This window comes from Cuculus canorus, chromosome 13 (assembly GCF_017976375.1).
Source record: "Cuculus canorus isolate bCucCan1 chromosome 13, bCucCan1.pri, whole genome shotgun sequence".
Lineage (NCBI taxonomy): Eukaryota > Metazoa > Chordata > Aves > Cuculiformes > Cuculidae > Cuculus > Cuculus canorus.
In genome coordinates this window covers 1,058,754-1,078,151 of record NC_071413.1, presented here as the reverse complement: position 1 = coordinate 1,078,151, position 19,398 = coordinate 1,058,754, and the positions used below count along the sequence as shown (strand labels likewise).

General features: G+C 44.1%; 1 protein-coding gene across 10 annotated transcripts in view; it reads right to left on the bottom strand.

Annotated features, from left to right (window-relative positions):
• Positions 1-19,398, bottom strand: part of ZNF536 (zinc finger protein 536) — a 334,254-nt gene that overhangs the window by 182,467 nt on the left and 132,389 nt on the right. Inside the window, exon 1 of one of the 10 annotated variants that reach the window (XM_054078970.1) lies at positions 18,723-18,826. The exons of the other annotated variants lie outside the window; for them this stretch is intronic. The gene's annotated coding sequence lies outside the window, so the exon portion shown is untranslated. Of the gene's footprint in view, positions 1-18,722; positions 18,827-19,398 lie in introns of those variants that run through there. 10 annotated transcript variants of the gene reach the window in all.

Below are 19,398 nucleotides of genomic sequence, written 5' to 3'. Positions count from 1 at the left end.
AGAAAGGCGAGCAAAGCCTCTTCTTGGTGAGCAATAACCACCTGCAAATCCCACATATTCCGATCAGCTGCTCAGTTTCCACTATCCAGCAATCACAATCTCAAGATGCTCCAGTTCCTCACTTAAGCTGCATTGCCCCCTAAGATGCCCCAGCTCCTTGTAGCCCTGCCTCCTGGCCCCGGCTCTAAACTGTGTCTTCCTCACGCCCACCTGGTTTCATTGCAGAGTATAATCATGGCTTTCTAAGTACTGACATGTGAAATTTCCCCTCCTGCAATTCCTGGTTCACACACTTAGGAACCCAGGAACCCTGCTTCTGTTCAGCTCCGACGTAAACCAGACTCTCAGCATTCTTCAGCCCATTCACAGCAGCACCTACCAAAATCTCATCTCGTAACCACATGCAAGACAGAAATAAAACTCCTCCTCATCCATCATCCCACTATGAATTAGATAACTCAACCTAATTTGCCTAATTTCTCTAAAAAAATTAGCAATTCCATTCTCTCCCTCTTTATCCATCATCCCTGCCCAGATCAATGACCCGCCGGGGTTACACGAGGTGGGGCAGCGGCTTTGACTCCACTGCGAGCCCCTTGCTGCGGGCCTTGCACTGCGCAGACCCACCTTTACCAGAGAACTAGGTTGTCATTTCCGCTGGTTTGACAAAAGAAATCTTGTTTGCAATACCTTTCTTCACCACGTCCTTTTTTGCTCCCTAAGCCAAAGCACCGGGTATTCAAAAATAAAACATCTGCAAATGTCACTTTGTAAGAGGTGCTTTGTGGGAGGGAAAATGTCCACCTTTCAATTTTTAAATATATAGTCTATTCCATTATGTCTACGATTCTGATCTCTGTTATAAGAGAAACAGAGAACGCTTTGCCATCACTCACACTGGGAACAGAAGCACAATGTTCTCTGCCATTAACAGATGTTTACAAAATTGACAGCAAATCAAACGTGAGATTGTTAAAGAAATTATAATATGTTTGTTGAAATTTATTTTGTGAATTTTTGACTTTTAAGAAGGCTATGGAATGGTTGGAGCAGGTCCAGAGGAGGGCACAAAGATGATCTGAGGGCTGGAGCATCTCTGCTATGAGGAAAAGCTGAGAGAGTTGTGGTTGCTCAGCCTGGAGAAGAGAAGGCTCCGAGGAGACCTTAGGGCATCCTGGAAGGGGCTGCAGGAAAGCTGGGGAGGGACTTTTTACAAGGCCCTGGAGTGATGGGACAAGGAGGAATGGTTTTAAATTGGAAGGGGGAAGATTTAGATCAGACATCAGGAATAAACGTTTTGCTGTGCGGGTGGGGAGGCCCTGGCCCAGGCTGCCCAGAGCAGTGGGGGCTGCCCCATCCCTGGAGGGGTTCCAGGCCAGGTGGGATGGCGCTTGGAGCCCCTGATCCAGTGGGAAGTGTCCCTGCCCACGGCAGGGGGTGGGAGCTGGATGGGCTTTGGGGGGGCCCCTTCCAGCCCAAACCATTCTATGAGTCTATGAAATGTTCTGTAAGACAGTGCACCCCAAGACGTGACACTGCTCAGAGAGGTATCGGCGCTGCTGGTGAGCTGCCCCTTCCGCACCTGCCTGAGCCCTTGGCTCTGGCTGCTCCAGCTGGGTCTGCGTGGGCAGCGGCGGCCCCGCAGCGAGGAGCCCCCAGCAACCACTGACTGCACTGCGTGTGCGCTCCCGCGCCCGGGAGCAGGGTGCTCAGCTTACGGAATTCACAGCTGGATCTCTGTATTACAGTAACATTCTCTCATCTCCCAGATGAAGGTGCAGCGAGATGTTCTGGTCCCTTTGATGGCACTAATAGTTATTTTGATTTCGCTCACATTTGTGCCCTCCAGACTATTTCCTGTGATATCAATAACGAAAGTTCTGACTTCAGCCATTGCAATTGAACACACAGATTTTATTTAACTATGTGAAATGGATTACCGGAATTTAAAACCAATTATGACACCAGAAATGCCTGTCATCACAACTACATTAATGTAATGTGAGAAGCCAGGCTTCCTTTTGCTGGAAACCGAGAGGAAAAAAGGATGGCAAATAAAATGAAGAAGTTTCACTATAAATCCACGCGTGTCCAACCCATGTAAACACACACCGACACACACATGCGTACACACAATTGGTGTCTTTGCAAGCAGATGGAACAAATTCAGCTCTGCTTACACCTGTGGGTTCCTACAGGACACGCACCCCAAAGCATTGCCCTGTTCCTTGCCATAGAGAGAACAGTCATTCTAAAACCACTGTTGTGCCATTATTATAGCTCAGATTAGGTTAGTTAAGATTTACAGTTCAGTAAGCAAAGTAATGCTTTACAAGCTCACGTGTTCCAACGACAAGCTCGCTCTGGCCCTGATCCTCTGCACAGTCACAGTTACACACGCTGTTACTTCTGCTTCCAGAATATAGACCTGGCATTTATCTTTCCAGCTAGAAAAAGTCACCTCTATCTATGCTATCTTCAGGCCCACTGACAAATTCTAAGCAACCTGATACCAACTCCTTCAGGCCTTGGCAACTCCTGAACAGGTATCGCTGAGGAACCTCAGAATATACATGGAATTTTTATTAAATATCGTTCCTATTGTTGTAGCTGGAGCAGTTGAACTAAGGCTGTTACAAGCATAATACTCTCCTGTTAAGAAATACAGAACACCAGACTACTGAACCCTTTCAGGGTCATTAAACAGCTGTAAACATTATTACAAAAATAAACCAGAGATTTCATGCTTACATTTTAGCCCAGAGCTTGGTGTGCTGAGCAAGTACATTTTTTTCATCTCTTACAATCAACGCTGGTGACATTTGGGCATCCAAACAAATTACATCACAAATATTACTGAGGTGGGGAGGATACCGAGCGGTTTATTTGCCAGCCGATTAATATATAAAGAGGGGGGCAGGATAGACGACCTGCTCTTCTTTGACTGATTTGGAGGCAACACCAAGAGACACAGACGTAAATAGTTAAATTTTAACAAAAACATGTGTGTGCAGAAGGGGAGGGGGGGAGATCAGCTGTATTTAATGCCACTGGGACAGCATTATCCAATCTGATAAAATGAAATAAACATCAGGCCAGACTCTACTCTCATTTTACTTCTATAAAACAGAGTAACTGCATCGAGTTCACTGGCGTTTTCCTTTTTTTTCGTGCCGGTGCTGGTTAAGTAGGTGTCCTGCCCCTCTGGGTACAATATAATTATATTAGGGAAATATATGGTTTCTGGAGCATAACAGAATGTCTTTAAAACAAAAAAAGTTGGCCTACAGGTAATGTGTGCTACATATTTGTTTTCATTTAAACATTATTAAGGTCAACTTGGAAATTTGTTGTTACTATTAGTCATTTTCCCACATTTAAGCTTCGTAGTCATTGCAAAGCATACGTAGCTCCTAAGAACTAAGAGCTGCACAAAGCACCACTGGGACACAGCAGGCACAAAGCCACGGGCGCTGCTGTGCAGCTCAGCTCCCGCAGCCTCAGCGGGGCACCCAGCTCGCGGCTGGGGCCTCCTGTAAGCACCCAGCCCAGCACCCAGCCTGGGGTTGGAATTGTTGGAATTTCCCACAAGCAGCCATCCCACACCCATCTCAGAGCTGGAACCTCCTGCCAGCACCCATCCCAGGGCTGGAGTCTCCCTGTAAGCACCCATCCCAGCACCCAGCCTGGGGTTGGGACCTTCTACGAGCACCCATCCTAGGGCTGGAGCCTCCCATGAGCACCCATCCCAGCACCCAGGCGCCGGCTGACCACGCAGCGGGAGCAGGGAAGGCATCTGACCAAACTGTAGCTGCTTTGTAGGGCTGATATTTAAACAAGCTGCTTATTGATTCCCAAACAAAGTACTCCTTTAGCAACAACAGAGCCGACTCATTCCAGCACAGTTTTTATGTCTTAAAGAAGGGTTAGCAGAAGGATTTTGAAGTTTCAAAAGTCATCAGCAGACAGAACCTGCCTTGCTGAGGTTCTGGCCCGAGACAGCCGCTTTCTCAAACACCCGTTCTAAAACCCGGGTTCTGTTACGCCCGTGGGTCCCTCGGGGCACCCCGTGCTTTGGGCTGATAACGGATCCGTGGGAGATGCTGGGAGCACTGTGAAGTGGAGGGCTGCGAGCTGCCTGTGATCACAATCTCGGCAGACGAGCAGAGAGGAGAGGAGAGGTCATTTATAAATCTCACTCTCAGATTAGAATGGAAAGATTAGAAGGATGCAGACAAGATGTTTGATTTATTGCTACTCTGCATGTGACTTGGCAAAATCTGTTTGCCTTCTTATTTATTCTATTTCTCTTGCATATACTTAAGAAGTCAGATCCAAAGAAGAGAAAGGTAAATAATTGGTACTGAAAGTTCAGCAGATTAAAAACAAAACCCTGTTTTTCCCAGGCACTGGTTGCAGTGCGATCATTATTTTTTCACTTATAAGCATTGATTCTCTTTTTATTTTTTTTCCAGGGTTCTGATGACTAAAATAAAGATAAGAACGACACCAAAATTCAAATGGGAGCCCGATTTGTGGAATGCTTCATTAAAGTAAAGCTTCTGTTACTTTAGAAACACTATTTTGAAAAGTAAATTTGTTATTTTCATGTAATTTGCAATGTATACGACTGATTAAAGACTCTCCAATTTGATCAATCCCCTGTAGCTCCTATCTGATCGCTCACTTTAATTAATCTCACTGCCATCCACGTCAGATTGAAGAAACCTTAAAATTAAGCTTTTAATGACCAACTTCAATATCACGCAATACAAATAAAATAATAAAAATGCCCAAAGCATATTTATGAGTTCATATTTTGTCATTTTTACAGCACAAAATGGGCTCTGACTCTTCTGTTCTCACCTAAGGACACTGCACCCCACTGCAGTCTGTAATAATCTAACTCAGAATATTAAAATATACCCAACACTAACCCTGTTCCTCCCACATTTCTCACACAGGCGAGTTCCAAAGAAAAGGCAGCGCGTTTCAGCTGGGCGAGGACAGGAGGACCAGGTCCTCTGTAGCGAGTATCAAGAGATCAAGCAAGAAGAGTTAAAAACACAGAACTCAAATCACAGTTTGAAACAATTTAAATCCAAACCTGTAATGCTGGGCTGATGGTTTTATTTTCATTTCACAAAGGCTTAGACTTAGATTTTTGTGCACAGCTAAATATAGTGTCAAATGCACAAATATCCCAAAGATCAAAGTATGATGGATTGCAAAATATTCATATGCAATAGCCCAGCGAGATCTTGTTCACAAGGGCACCTGTCAGAAGCCTAAGCTTGGGTACAAATCATCAAATAAGGATGTAAAATCATTACTAAAATCCAGGCATGCAATCAGATCGTCAGTCGTCTCAAGCTGCTGGACCATAGCCAGCGCAGTGGCTCAACAGACTAACGCTTTGGTCTTTGCAGGTCCTCAGGGCCCTCACTCCGCTCCTCCTGCTACCGGTCGGGTCAGCTGTCTGTACCCAGCATTGACTTTCCTGGCGCTTAATGCTAGGAGTAGAGGAAAAAAAACCCACGTCCATAAGTTCCCTTTGACCCGAGCCACAGAAACATCTGCTGGTTGAGTCACGAACTGCTTGTTGGCCAAGTTTAACAGTAACCGATCCTGTTGCGGATCAGCTCTCTCAGCAGTAGGTGTCACTGCAATAAATAGATGGATTTCAAGGGACAAAGGCACACATTCCCAATGAAAATGCATAAACAGAACCTCCCTGAATAAAGAGAGCTCCAAAGAGAAGGGTATGGTTCAACCAGCCATTTCATTTAACTCATGTAAAATGCTGGAAATCTGGTTTGGGGAGAAATGAAATTGTACAAGTGGGACTGCCAAGAAGGACAACAAAGGAATTCTGTCCTTCAGTCTTATGTCACAGAGAGCCTGTGATTCACAGTAATCACCTTCCTGCAATCCCAGGCCTACCAGGTAAAGACTGCTACAGTTAAACCTTTTAAAATAAAGCTCTCTAGCAAATTAAGTAATTTTCTCTAGTGGAACAAAAGACTCAGTTATATGGAAAAGCATCACACGCTCAACTGCAGTTTCAGGACTTAAGACCACAAAGTTAGCCTATTTTTTGTCAAATTAGAAAGTCCATACCCAACCCTATCTGCACACAGAACAATGGAAAGCTGTTTTAAATATTCTGTTTCAGGGAGGGAAAAGAAGTTTTGAGTATAGATTTAATTAATAGAGTGTGTATTTTGAAAAAGCAGGAACCAATTTATATCTGAAACAGAAATATGTGGTATGCCAGATAATATCCCAGAGATGTCAGCCAAGTCTGCACCATATTTGGTTTCATTATCACAAAATGGTTTGTAGGATAATTAAGGATGCTCTAAATTGCACATTATTGAGTTAGATGGTAGGCAAAACAATGCATCACCAGCCATACAGGCTACCTGTGATGACATCAACACAGCAGCTACGTGCCTAAGCAGATGTTTAAATGTTGGTCAAAAGGAAGAAGGGAGATCAATACCTCAGACCTTCCATAACCTGTTGGACATGAACAAGAGCCTATGCAATAGAATACACTCTCCAAGCACATCTATAACACAACTGCATTTATTTTACTTCTAATGACCTTGAACTGGGAACAAAGGAGAGGAGAGCATGGAGATAATGAAAAGGTAAATTACTCCATTCTCCGATGTCAGTGAATTTCAGAGACACCAATACTAAGAAGTCCTGACATACATACTCAAAGTCACAAGGGGCCACCCTCGGTATCTGGGAAGAGTTACTCTTCTCCTTTGCCCCCACACGCTGCCCAAGCATCCCCCCCCCAACAGTAATTCCCAAACAGCACCTCGTAAGGCTCTGCAGCATCGTGGGCCATCAAAGCGTTCTGTAACTACGAGAGCGAGGGGAAGACACACTGTGTCTCTCCTCGCTGGGGACAGAATTAGCCAACTTCTTAACATAAAACAAACGGAAACGGTTAGAACCTCTGAAGTGACTTGCCCAGTTCCAGTGCACCCAAACAGCTTCCAAGGCCGCAAAGGGACTGAATTTGTCAGAATTTCAGCACTGCAGAAAGGCCTATCCATAACTGATCGTTGCCACATCTCATTTAGGAAAGAGCTCACCGCCTATCTCGACTCAAATAGATGGTTCATCCTCTGTGAAGAACCCAGGGATGGAGTCCACAACTAGACGACTCCTGTGGCTCAGTCCAGTATGCCAGATCGCTTTCTTTTATCAAATATAATTGAGTGCTGAAAAGACCGGGGTTTTTAACTCATTACAGACCTGTCAGCATAAAATTTTTTAGTTAAAATATTACAGAGAGATATTTTAGTTTTTAATAACTAAGATTCTTTGCTGTTAATCCCTTCTACCTCCGATTTCTGTCTTTTCTCCTTTCTTCCCTCAACTCAACTGATTTAGTTTTTCTCTCCCTATAACACATGGACTTAGTGGCAAGAAGAAGATGCATAATTTAGAGGGTCATAGTGATTCTTAGGTACAAGTAGCTTCAATGAGTTATTTTTAATACTAATTTCCAGGAAAAGGACAATGTTGAGAAAGCCTCAGTGTCAGTGGAATTAGACAGAGCAAAAGACGCAGCTGAAAGCGGCAGGGATGCCAGGAAGGAGGCAGATGCAGGAAACACAGAGCAAACATTGCTCAGAATGTTCCTTGTTTCTGCGGTCTCCAAAAAAGCAGAAACAGCAAACTCTTTGCAGAATTAGGTGGAAAAATATGGATGAGAAAACACAACATGAACTTAGCTAAGGACAGAAAAAAAATTTAATTATCACTCAAGAAAAATGAAACACCAAAACCCACAAATCTCCTTTATCCTTTGGCGTTCTGGTCCGTGCTTTCACTGATGTGATACATTACTGCTGTTGTCATTTAGCTTTATTAATTGATCACTGCCATGAACACAAGAGCGGAGCCCGTAACTCTAGAAGCCACCTCGTGCTTCCTGCAATGCTCTCACGTGGAGATAAGTGGTTCGGACTCAGAAGGGTGTGGTTAGCCATCACTGCGCACAGCTCAGACACCCACAGCTTGGGTTTGCCACTGCTATAATCATATCTACCCCAAGGCCAGAAAATAGTCAGAAAGCACGCTCTTCTTCAGATTGTCATATCAGAGAAACAAAACCTGCATCTGCCCGCAGTACTGCTAACCACACTGCCCCTCCAGATGCCTCCTGGAGCAGGAAGACAATCCCGAACAGGAACGTCCATACTAAAAGTAACCAACATGGGCATATTTCCCTGTATTTCCCCAGCTGCTTTTGAAACTGCCTCTACCTGTCACATTGGGATCATTCTGCCTCCCAGTAACCTTTTCCTCTGTAAAATGGTGCGAACCAGCTGTAACAGAGCAATTACACCAAAGAAATAATGATGATGCCACAGGAGAGACCACAAAGCAGCATAACCCCTACGCAGCGCTCCTGAACACAACAGGGTGCAGCCCGGGACGTGCACAGAGATCCCCTCTTGCCATCAAGCTGCAAGATCAAGAACAGGAAAGGGAATGGCTACGCAGAGCGGATATCGAAGGAAGCACAGAAGCAAGCCCTGACTATGGTGAAACAGCGTGTACGTTCAAACACAACGGCAGTGTGACCTTCGAGGGCCGAAGCCGAGCACCAACCGCTGCCGGGGCACCTCTGTTTTATCTGGGCACAATAGCTTTGATCATCAATAAAAAGGGCACTGGAAACTTGGCAGACGCGTAGCAGATAGATGAATACGGGGGAGGAGGAATGCTATAAAAATACAAGAACATATTTCAAAGCTATCTGCAGGATAAAAATCCTTTAAATAATTTTGATGTTAATTGCAACATTCCGGGCCCCCGGCCGAACAGACAGTGCTCCACGGCTGACAGGTGAGAGGCAACAGAGCTGACAAAGAATGTCTGATAAATGCAATCACGGGATGACAGAGCCTGGCAAGTTCAATTACGGCTGCAAAGCCAGTTGGGAGGTGGACTCTGATACCTGTAATCCATCCCTAACAGCCAGCCCGGGCCACGCTCCTGGGAGGGACTGGCGGCATCCCTGGAGGCTTCAGTCCCAGGGCAGGCGGGGAGCAGCTATCAGAAAGACCAGGGACTAACAGGGAGCACTTCACTGCAAGAGAACAACGAGCAGATAAACATAACTAACACTCAGTGGAACTACTTCAAGTCTCTTGGACAGACTGTGCAAGGGAGCAGCTTGTGTTCACTTTCTCCGGCTCCTGCGAAACTTCACTCTGTGGTAATGCACTCTGCTGCAAACCGGTGTGAATCTGGGTAGTCTCAGCAAAACACAAAGCCAGGCAAGTGCAGGGGGTGACTCAGTGGTTCAGTCTCAAGAACCTGGCCCTGGGAGGCCGTGAGTGGCTCCCACCACTTGCAATGGGCACCAAAGTGCTCCCCCATCACACAGGGCCAAACACCAGGAGCCGCGAAGCTGAGAGCACTCGGGATTTCCCACACAAAACCCCATGCAGAAATTCGTTCTTCTGTTGCTTGGATTTCCAGCACCTTGCACCTATGCTTACAGAGGTTGTTATATCTGTATTTCTAATTAAAAGGATTTTCATCTCCCTCACTTTCTACTTCTGAACAGACCAGCTATTCTTCTGTGCTGTGAGAAGGCAAGGAGGGACGCACACAGCAAACTGGGCCTTCTCATACTTCAGTATAAAACTGCCTAAGAATCTAAGTCATGTTTAATCAAAGTATCAGGCTTCCTTGTAGCTTCCTTTCCTTTTCTTTTTTAAAGTCACAAAAAAAGTCCTTTCTCAGTTTTTGGTTGTTGACTTTTATTTTCCTAGTGACTTTTTTCTACAAAAGAAATAAAATCCACTATGCTTCTAAAGGACTTCTTTGTTCCCTTTCTGGATTTTCCAAAAATATTGTAAAATGACAATGGTATAAAAATTATACTGTAAAAAATGTAAGTACTGGGAATGAGCAGAGTTATTCATTTATATCCCGAGCTTATGAAATGGGCGTATCATGTGTCCTTTACCCAACAGCAGCCTCTTTTAGCTTCAATCGCAAGAGCTAACAATATGTTATTGATATGATTTCAGGAAGCTGTCAGCAGGCAGCTTAACTTTCGGCTCCTCAGCCACGGTGAGCGTATGCACAAAACGTACCTGTACCCCTCCTGCAGGGAGGCTGGCAGCGACGCGCACATTCCTGTCAGCTGTCACGGCAGAATAAAGAGAAATGTAAACAGGTCTTCCTCACCAAATGCAGCCTCAGCCTCTGTACAGAGCACAAACCTGCTACTGGTATCACTGGGAGTTTTAATGGGCATCAGAGCACTGAGGTGCAGCTGATGGCTCCTACACAGAGCTGGGGCAGGGAGCAGCTGGGTGGGTGACCGAGGGCACTGCCGTGGGTGCTCAGCCCCCCTGCCCCATTCTACCTCCTCCCCAGCACCACGCTCTCGCCCCACAGATGACCCTCACACCGCTTTCAATGACTTCCAGGCTTCCATCTATGCCCTCCAACTGTCCTCAACACAAAATCCATCAGAGGGTACCAAACAGGGAAGCTGATGGGGCCACCGACCTGCCGAGAGCCAGAACTCAGTGATGCCCGTGGCGTGGCACACCCCGAGCCACGTGCCAGGGGCAGCAGGAGCTGCACCCCTACCAACCACGGTGGAAATGGGGGCTCCTGATGCCGCTGCGCACCTGGCCCCTTGTGCTCACTGAGGAGGATGGGGGCAAGCGAAGCACGGGAGAGACGAGGCCCTTCTGTAAAGATACAAAACTTCACCTTCAACCACTTGCACTTGAAGGCAAAGTAAAGTTACACATAATAAGTCCAGCATTTGCAAGAACTGGATGATCTATAAGGTCCCTTCCAATCCAAACCACTCTGTGATTCTCCGTGCTCTATTATATTTTCAAGAGCTGAAGAACAGACACCAATGTCTGAAGCCAGAGGAGGTAGGGTAGGAGTCCTCCAGGAAACCACTCATGTTTAAAACTAGCTTCCACCTTGGTTTAGAAGCCTTCACAATAAAGAAGTATGTTGTACTGTGCGACACCGGTCATTTTTGTTGTCTGATGAAGAGAACTAACAGGCTGCTGCAGGAGGTAGCACAGCTTCCGTGGTTTTTTCCCTCCAAATGATCAGAGAAAGCACCGTACTTTAAGGATGTGCTCTTAAAAGGGTAAAACAAAATATCCTTCTAGCTATTCTAAGCCTGCCATATAAGTATTATGCTGTTACAGATTTCAAAAGGTTAGCTTCAATGAACCTGACATCAGTATAACCCAAAATAACCCATTCAAGAGAAAAGTAAGAAATAATTGCTGTTTTCTCTTTTTTTCCCCTCCGCTATATTGCTATAATGATTTTGCATAACAGATTGAACAAAGTGCTGTTGTGACAGGTGGTAGAATTCAGCTAGTAAGCACAGAGACAGGGTTCAATTTAGTTTGTGAATCCTTTAATTGTTGTGCAGCTAATTAAAGAAGGTTCTTTACACTCGCAAGTGTTTACCGTTGCTAGTATGCATACATGAAAAATTAAATTGTGCCTTCAAGGGCTGAGAACTATAGAAAAATCATAGCTGATTCTGCAACATGCTTACCAGCTCAAAATAGCTGCTTTTCACAATTGGAATTTGTAAAACTTTTTGCTAAGCAAATATAGAGCTAATTAGAAGTGTTCGTTGGACCAATTAACATTTAAATAAATAAGCCATATTGCACATTTCACAGTCTTTATTTAATGATGCTTCTTAACTCTTTGGAAACATTCCTTTAAGTACAAATAAGTTGTCATAAAAATGAAAGACAAAAATAACACCATAACAGTATATTCTGTGCTTTTTTCTTTTTGCCTTGAAGTCTTTTCTCAAACTCAGTACCTGTTACCGGGGAAAGGGGGGGACACACAAATCTGGTTCCTTCTTTCATCTTGTCAAGTTACCTTTCCACCCTTTTGAATGCAAACAGAAAGACACATTTGATTACTATTTAAAGTGTTACGATAGATCTGTTTGGTTTGCCTCACAGAACAGAACCTGTTTTAGAAAAAAAATCTTACTTTTATCTCAGAAAATGGCCATTTCGGCCCCAAAGCAGAGTGTTCTCAGAAGGGACTGCTCTTAGAGTAACAAAAACAGCAGTTCGAAAGTTGCGCTGACAAACAAAGAAGTGAAAGGAAAAAATAAAAACGGGGTTTACAGGTCTACTGTTAGTATTCCTCTACCAAACCTGTGCAGTTATTACACCTAACCCCAGGGCTGCAATTGCCCGTCTCTTCAGGGTCAAGTGATATTCTGTTTTCAAAACAACTGTCTTTTAATTTAACGGTCCCTTTCAATCAATAAGGCCCTTCAGTCTGTGTTGAACATACATTTTCCCTCTCTCTTTCAACCTCCAAACCTTTCCTTAGCACAAAGGTTACACTAAAAACAGGGGGAAGGCTTCTTGCTACTCTTTCCAAGACACGTTACACCACCTTGCAATCAAACTAAGGAAGGACTCATTGTTGACCTTGGCTTTCAGCACAGAAAACCAAATTAACAAGGACCAATTAACATTTCAATAAATAAGGAAGATTAGCAAAGAATACTCTGCATACCAAGAGGGTAAAATAAACTAAAGGCAAGAGTATGGGATCTCCCTCAATCAGCAGTGGTGATTGAGTCCTCAGCAAAGGACGCGAGCGCGATGGTGCGCAGCAGCTCAGCCTGCTCCTGCCCACACTGGCAGGGCCCGCTGAGCTCCAAAGGGGAGGCAGCCGCACGTGAGAGCGGGCAACGCTCCCGCACTGGAAATCCCTTGGGAAATGTGCAGAGCCCGCACAGTCCTCACGACACACTTATGGCAGGAAAGGCTCTGCCCGGGGTTCTGGGCTCCGCTCTGCCCCTTCCACACGAGGCTGTCGGTGTTTGCGACTGCCCATGTCTGATTGCCGCACTCCGAGAAGGACGTGGCTTTGAGCTCACGTCTGAGAAGCAGCAGGCCAAGACTAGAAACATCCTGCATTGACTGGACTGTCAGTGCATGAGACTTCAGATTAAAATTTTAGTGGGGAAAGCGTGTCCAAGTTGGGATTTTTTAGATCTAGTAAATTGAGGTTCACATCAAAGAGAAAAAAAGGTAGCTAAAGAACATCCAACCCAAAGAACAACCAACAGACCGAAAAGAAGGTGTGTGGGAAGCCCCTGAAGACTGGGAAGTTAGTGTATCATAATGGCAATTCCATTACATTCAACCTGGAACCTCCCACCCGAAACTCTGTGCTAACCAAGTAGTTGCTCTGACTACCAAGCTACTGGTATGAAGTTCTCCAAACTTTCATGGTTCAGGCAACCCATGCCTCTACACAACTTCCATTTCATTTACCTTGACCTTTTTTTGGGGGGAAGACACAGAGGTACCTGGAAGCTGTAACCTGGAGGGCTTCCCGTGACATATGATGCTATTCCAGGTGGGATGAAGGTAAGGGTTCAACTTTTCAGCTTTCCTGCCTCTTACTCTTCCCTCAGATGGACTCCCAAAGAGGACTTTCAGCTGGCAAAGTTTCACCACCATGCCTGAATATCATTTCCCAACAGAATAATCAAATCACCCACTTACTAATCACCCACAAAGCCTGTCTGCTGAAAGGAAACTCCTCCTACACAAAGGTTGTGAATAATTCTCAGAAGGTTACAACATGATCTATCATTTTAAATATTTGGATCTGGAGTACAGGTTCAGGCCTCTAACTGACAGCCACCTTTATGAATAGTTAAGAGTTCACAGAGATGATTATCATGTACTATTTAAATATGTATAAAGGACAAAGATAATAACAATACTTTGCACTTTAATAGAAGCTTCTGTCTGAAAATCTCAGAGGAGAGCCGAAGTCCTCACGAATGTGCACTTACAGCTCCTCTGACCTGCGCAGTTGGTCACTGCTATTATTCTCGGGAATCTGGTAAGCTGTTATTGTTAGATTTCTCAAAAATGATAACATCTGGCTTAATTTATAGAGCAACTGAAGCCCAAAGTGAATCACCCTTGTGGGAGTATTGCGCGGTGCCTTGTGCCGAGGCCGAAAGCAGCGTGGGATGTTGCAAGGCGCTCTGCAGCTCCATGATCCCCATTCTCCTGGTCAAGGAGGAGAATCCTCCTCATCCCAAGGCTGAGACACGACTGACTGATTAACGCACAGCCCAGATGGGAGAAAAGCATGTCCTGCTGCTGGGCAGGAACCAGCCTTTCTGTAGCCCCCAAAATAATTTTAGATGTGGTTTTTTTCCCAGTAATAAAACAAAAAAAAAAAGAAACAAAAGTGGACTTGGGAGCCATACTTTCTTCTATGAAGGTATCTCTTCCACACTCTTAGAATTACAGCAGTTTTGTATTAAAAGAAAAAGAAAGAAAAAAGGAAAGATTTAAGTCCTCTATTTCTAAACACCTTATTTTAGACTCTCCTTCTCAGCCTCTTCTGATCAAGAGGCTGGAAGAAAGAGACTCTCTCTACTACCCGATAAAATACAGAATTTAGTCAGATAACGATTCAAACACGGTCAATTGTATCTTTCACAGAAAATATAAACAGAGCCAATAAATTCAAACAGAAACATAAAAAAAATAGTGACTCGAAACATCAGCAGCAATTCACTGCAAGTTCTAAATGCTGCTGAAAAGTTGTTTGAGTTTGAAAAGTAGACATGGACTACTTGAATTTATGTAAATGGCATTTACAGCAGTGAAACCAAAGGTCCTGCCATCCCTAAGGCCATATTTACAAAAGGGTCAACTGATGAATAATTCCACCGGTGTTTTAGGAAAGCATGTTTTACTTCCAACGTTGCTAATATGTTGTTTTTATTATACAATTTTGTTTCTTAAACAAGTAAATTTCTTAAGTAAGAACAAGACAAATGCAAACACAAAAATCCCACATGTCCTAAAGTGCACAGGTTTGCACATTTCCTTTTACAATATCGACCGTGCTCCACCATCCTTAAAACTTCTCACGAGATCAGAGGGCACAGGTGGCTCTCAGATCTCTTGCAAAACTTCTAATAAATGTAACAGGTACAAAGTTTTTGAGAGAAAGAGAGAGAAATGGGGAAAACTATTTTAATACAATTATTTCCAGACACCTGAACTAACTAAGAATGAGTCGATATCATGAATTATCACAAAATACCTCCTGAACGGACAACTTCTCCTGACACAAAACGCAAAGATGCAGAGAACCGGACCAGCTTTGTGGACTGGACACTAAAAGCAGCTGATGGCAATTTCCCTACCAGCACTGCACTCTGACTCAACTTTTTTTTTTCCTTTTAATTTTAACTGAATTCTTTAAATCAGAATAATAAAGTTACTGCACTACCACTAGCACAACAGAGCTCTGATCTCCTCCAAGGTCCCACAGCCAACAACAAACAGAAAGAGATGGAATCCCCTCAGCTCTGAGCCATCTGAAGTCAGGTTAAATTCAGCACAACATTCACAGATACAGAAGAGCAGAAAATTGGTTGACAACAACTTATCACAGAGTAACGTGCTAGCACAAGTTAACTGATTCACAGTAATTTTTAGCGTGCATGCTCTTGGCAAACGTGATGTAAACCACACGGCTTCAAGTGAAAGACATATTTCACTGGTTTCATTAGAGCTAAACCAACACTCTGCTGCTTGCGTGCTGCGAGGCAGGAGCTACTGCAGCGGCAGGTATAGCAGCTGACAACAGTCATTGGGGTGTGGGAGCAGGATTCATTGATGGGTTCTGTCAGCTTTTACCAGCTCAGATTTTCAAACTGCTATTTTTTTTACCAGGTTTTCATTACTGGAGCTCCACTCACCTCTGAGACACTCAAGGTGCTCTTTCAGAGGCCAAGAGGTAGCCTTTCATTTGGAAGAATTCCTACACGTAGGGGAAGATAGTTTAGTAAGGATTTACAATGAAAAAGTTTGGGAAAAAACCAAGTGAAATGCACACTATGGCCAACTAATACTGCTGCTGGATCCTCACTGGTTCCTCACCGACTTCCACTCTGCAGCTTTGCACGAAATTTATTAACTTCCCTAAGATAAAACACCAGCTGAAATACCTTCCTAAACAGAGACTACGAATCATCAACAGTGCTGGCAAGAGAGGTCACTCACCAGAAATGTTTTGGGTTGTTTTTTTTCTATCATATATAATGTCTCTATAAGACAAAGCATCAGTGGCCACTGGATTGTTACAAACCATTAACTGCAATAAGTTTTACCAGCTACAGAGGGAATCAAAGTGAATTTTCTATCAGGACACAGAGAAGTTCGTTCATCTCATGCAGATGCAGTCACTCCGCAGGTAGAGAATAAGGAATGAGGAAGATGTAAAGAAGCACTGCCAGCACTGGCTGGAGCCATTTCTCTGCCAGACTACGACATGGTTGGGGCCACAAGATGAGCTGCACTTTCTGGTTTTATTCTAGGACAGGTTCTCTCTCACCATCTGCAGCTGCTCCAGCATCCCATGTAACTAAATTAGATGCCCATCTTTGAACAGAATGAAACCCTCACAAGATCCCTGTGCCTCTCAGCCAGTACTCCCCTATCTTGTGCAGAAAAGTGTTCTATAATCCAAACCATGCTGAGTGTTTCACCAAAGGGCAGCTGGCGTTTCCGCTGCTTCACCATGAGCACTCATTTCAAAATCATATTTTACAGGAATCAAGACTAAATTGTTACTTACAAGGTTCATTTTGTAAAGACATTAATTAATGGACTGCACACGGAAGCGAGGTGGGGAATATTGTGCATTATTCTGTTGGCAAGTACATAATTTTTGTTATTAAAGTTGACATCATATTTTTGAAATGCATTAAGCAACACAGACAATGTATGCTCTGCCCAGCAACCCTTGTTTTGGGGGATGGCTCGTGGAGAGGGTCCTCCCCTGCCCAGCAAGGTCCTGATCTGGCTTGGCAAGTGGTGCAATGCAGGCACAGTTCTGGACTTGAAGACAGTTTAGAAAACCTACCACTCTCACAGAATGCCAGAGCCATGGAGATCCAAGCTCCATAACATTTTTAGCGAATGATCCCTTTAAGAACTCCCATTAATGGAGTCATTTCCTTTCTTACGGGTTTCAGGTAGCAAAGCAACTCATGGTAAACTTTCACTTTGACCCCTGTGTTCAGTCTCCAGTCCTCTTCCTCTCTTCCTCCTTCTTCCTTGTATCAAATCGATCAAACAGCTGTCCCCTCCCGCTTCCCAAATAAAGCGCATCCCTCTTTCCATAGCAAATGGAAGATATGAAAGAAGGAGGCGGCACTTGTTTACCTCAGTGACATAAACCCATGAACATCTTTTCTTCGTCAGCCTGGTCAGCAGGAGCCAAGAGGCTCAGAAATACCAGTTATGCCTTTGAATAAGAAATTCTGAGCATCTCTCTCATTCTGCACAAGGCAGTGTCCGAGCACCTGAAGTCTAAGGTTCAAGATGTGTAGGAAGTTATTCCCCTTCATGACTCAAAGCTATGGCACTTTTTTAGCTGTTTATTGACCTGTTTATTATCATCTGGTTATCGAGTCGTTTTCCGTGAACCTGTCTAATCCCTTTCCGAGTTTGCTGATGCTGTCTGCCTCTACAAATTCCCTTGGCAGCAAGTTCCAAGAGTTCACTGCTCACTGTGTAGAGAATTATTTCTTGTATCTGCTTTAAATTGTTCTTGTGCTACTTCCAGTGGGTGGTCTAGTTATGCTTTTGTGGGGTTTGGTGAAATAAAAGGTGGTGAGGGTTGTGGAAATTATTTTGATGGAATTTTGTGCCTGCGACCATTCACATTATCCCAGTGAACTGCCCCAAAAAGCTGCCACACAGCTTGGAATGCCGGATCCCAACACGATAGCACAAGGTATGACAAGTACCTGTGCTACTGTAGATTTGCCAACACAGTCCACTGTATTTTAAAATCTAGCTTTTGGCGATGGCGAGACAATCCACTTTGCAGTGTCAAAGATCTTTTCCATAAGTTGTCAATCAATCTCTGTACACAGTCCTCCTGCACGAAACCATTTGAGGATTGATAGTTTTGTCACAGCTGAAAAGGTGCATCCATCGTGACCGATGCTTATAGAGGTACAGAAAAAAGCCCAAACATTCCTATCATTTTGACTAAGAAGGAAAGGAAAATGTCAGAATGATGACCTCACTACAGTTCTTTTCAGAAATACCCACCCAAATTTGGGGTTGAAGTCTGCGTAGACCTTCCACCCAAAGCCAGTTTAACTGAGAGCCCAAGGAAAATACTTACCCATCTGTCAGGGGCTGTTGTTCCAAGCTGCGTCCAGATGATTCCCTCTAACCCCATCCTCCAAAACCAGAACCACAATAAAAAAATAACCATTCTCTTAACTTAGCTTAAAAAAAAAAAAAATTCTCCCAACCATGGCTGAAGCCAAATGGCCCTTCAGGCTACTACAGAAGAATCAATTACATTAGCTGTAAGCCTAAGAGAGTCCTGGGGACAATCAGTCAGAGCCATAATAGCTGTGAGGGAATTGTTAAGCAAATTGAGGGATTCTTTAGGTAATTGGGATTGGACAACCAGGTCATACTTAATTTGAAGCATCCATTCCATACAAGTGTTTCAGAGGTACAGTAGGAACTACAGACAGAAAAGTCTAATTGCGCTGCTGCTAACCTGGTGCTTTTAAAGGGACCCCTTCCCCCGATCCTGGGCAGGATGTTTTAGAGGATTGTGCTTACTTTCAGCAGAGGAGAATTCAGCTGCAGGATCAGCGCGAGGAGTTTGAGCGCCCAGGCTCCACAGACTTCTGGGAGAACCTGCTTATGCACCGCTGCAGCCAGGAGCACTAAACACTCAGGGTTTCCTATCGAAACCGAGAAGGACTAAAACGGACAATTCATGGCTTTCTTTAAGAAAGGAAAACATTGACTGTGCATTTAGCATGCATAAACATATGCTTAACTACAAATTCTTGTCTTTCAAAGAAACTGCAAATATTCACAATTCCTGCTTCGTGTTCTGCAATGAGGTTTAGGAGGAGCAAACCCTACAACAGGCAAGAAAACCATCAGTTCTGAGAGGTCGCTTTGAGGGGGCTGTACAGGGATCTCAGATCAGATTGGATCTTTTGCCACAGTCACACAGGGAAAAATTCCAAAAATAAAAAGCTCTCCGTTTCCTTTATTCACTGAAACAATGCTCAGAAAAAAATGAAGTACGCTCAAAGTTCATCTTCATGTCGAGTTTTCTTTTACAAAACCTGTTGCGAGCAGCTCCTGCTATCATTTTCTGGCACCTCTAGAGAGAAGTGAGACATTTGTGTTGATTCAACAGGGATTGCAGTCCCAAGAGAAAATAATTCTTCGTTGGACTGCCATAAAGCTTCACAAGGTAGACAACATTAGCCAGCAAACA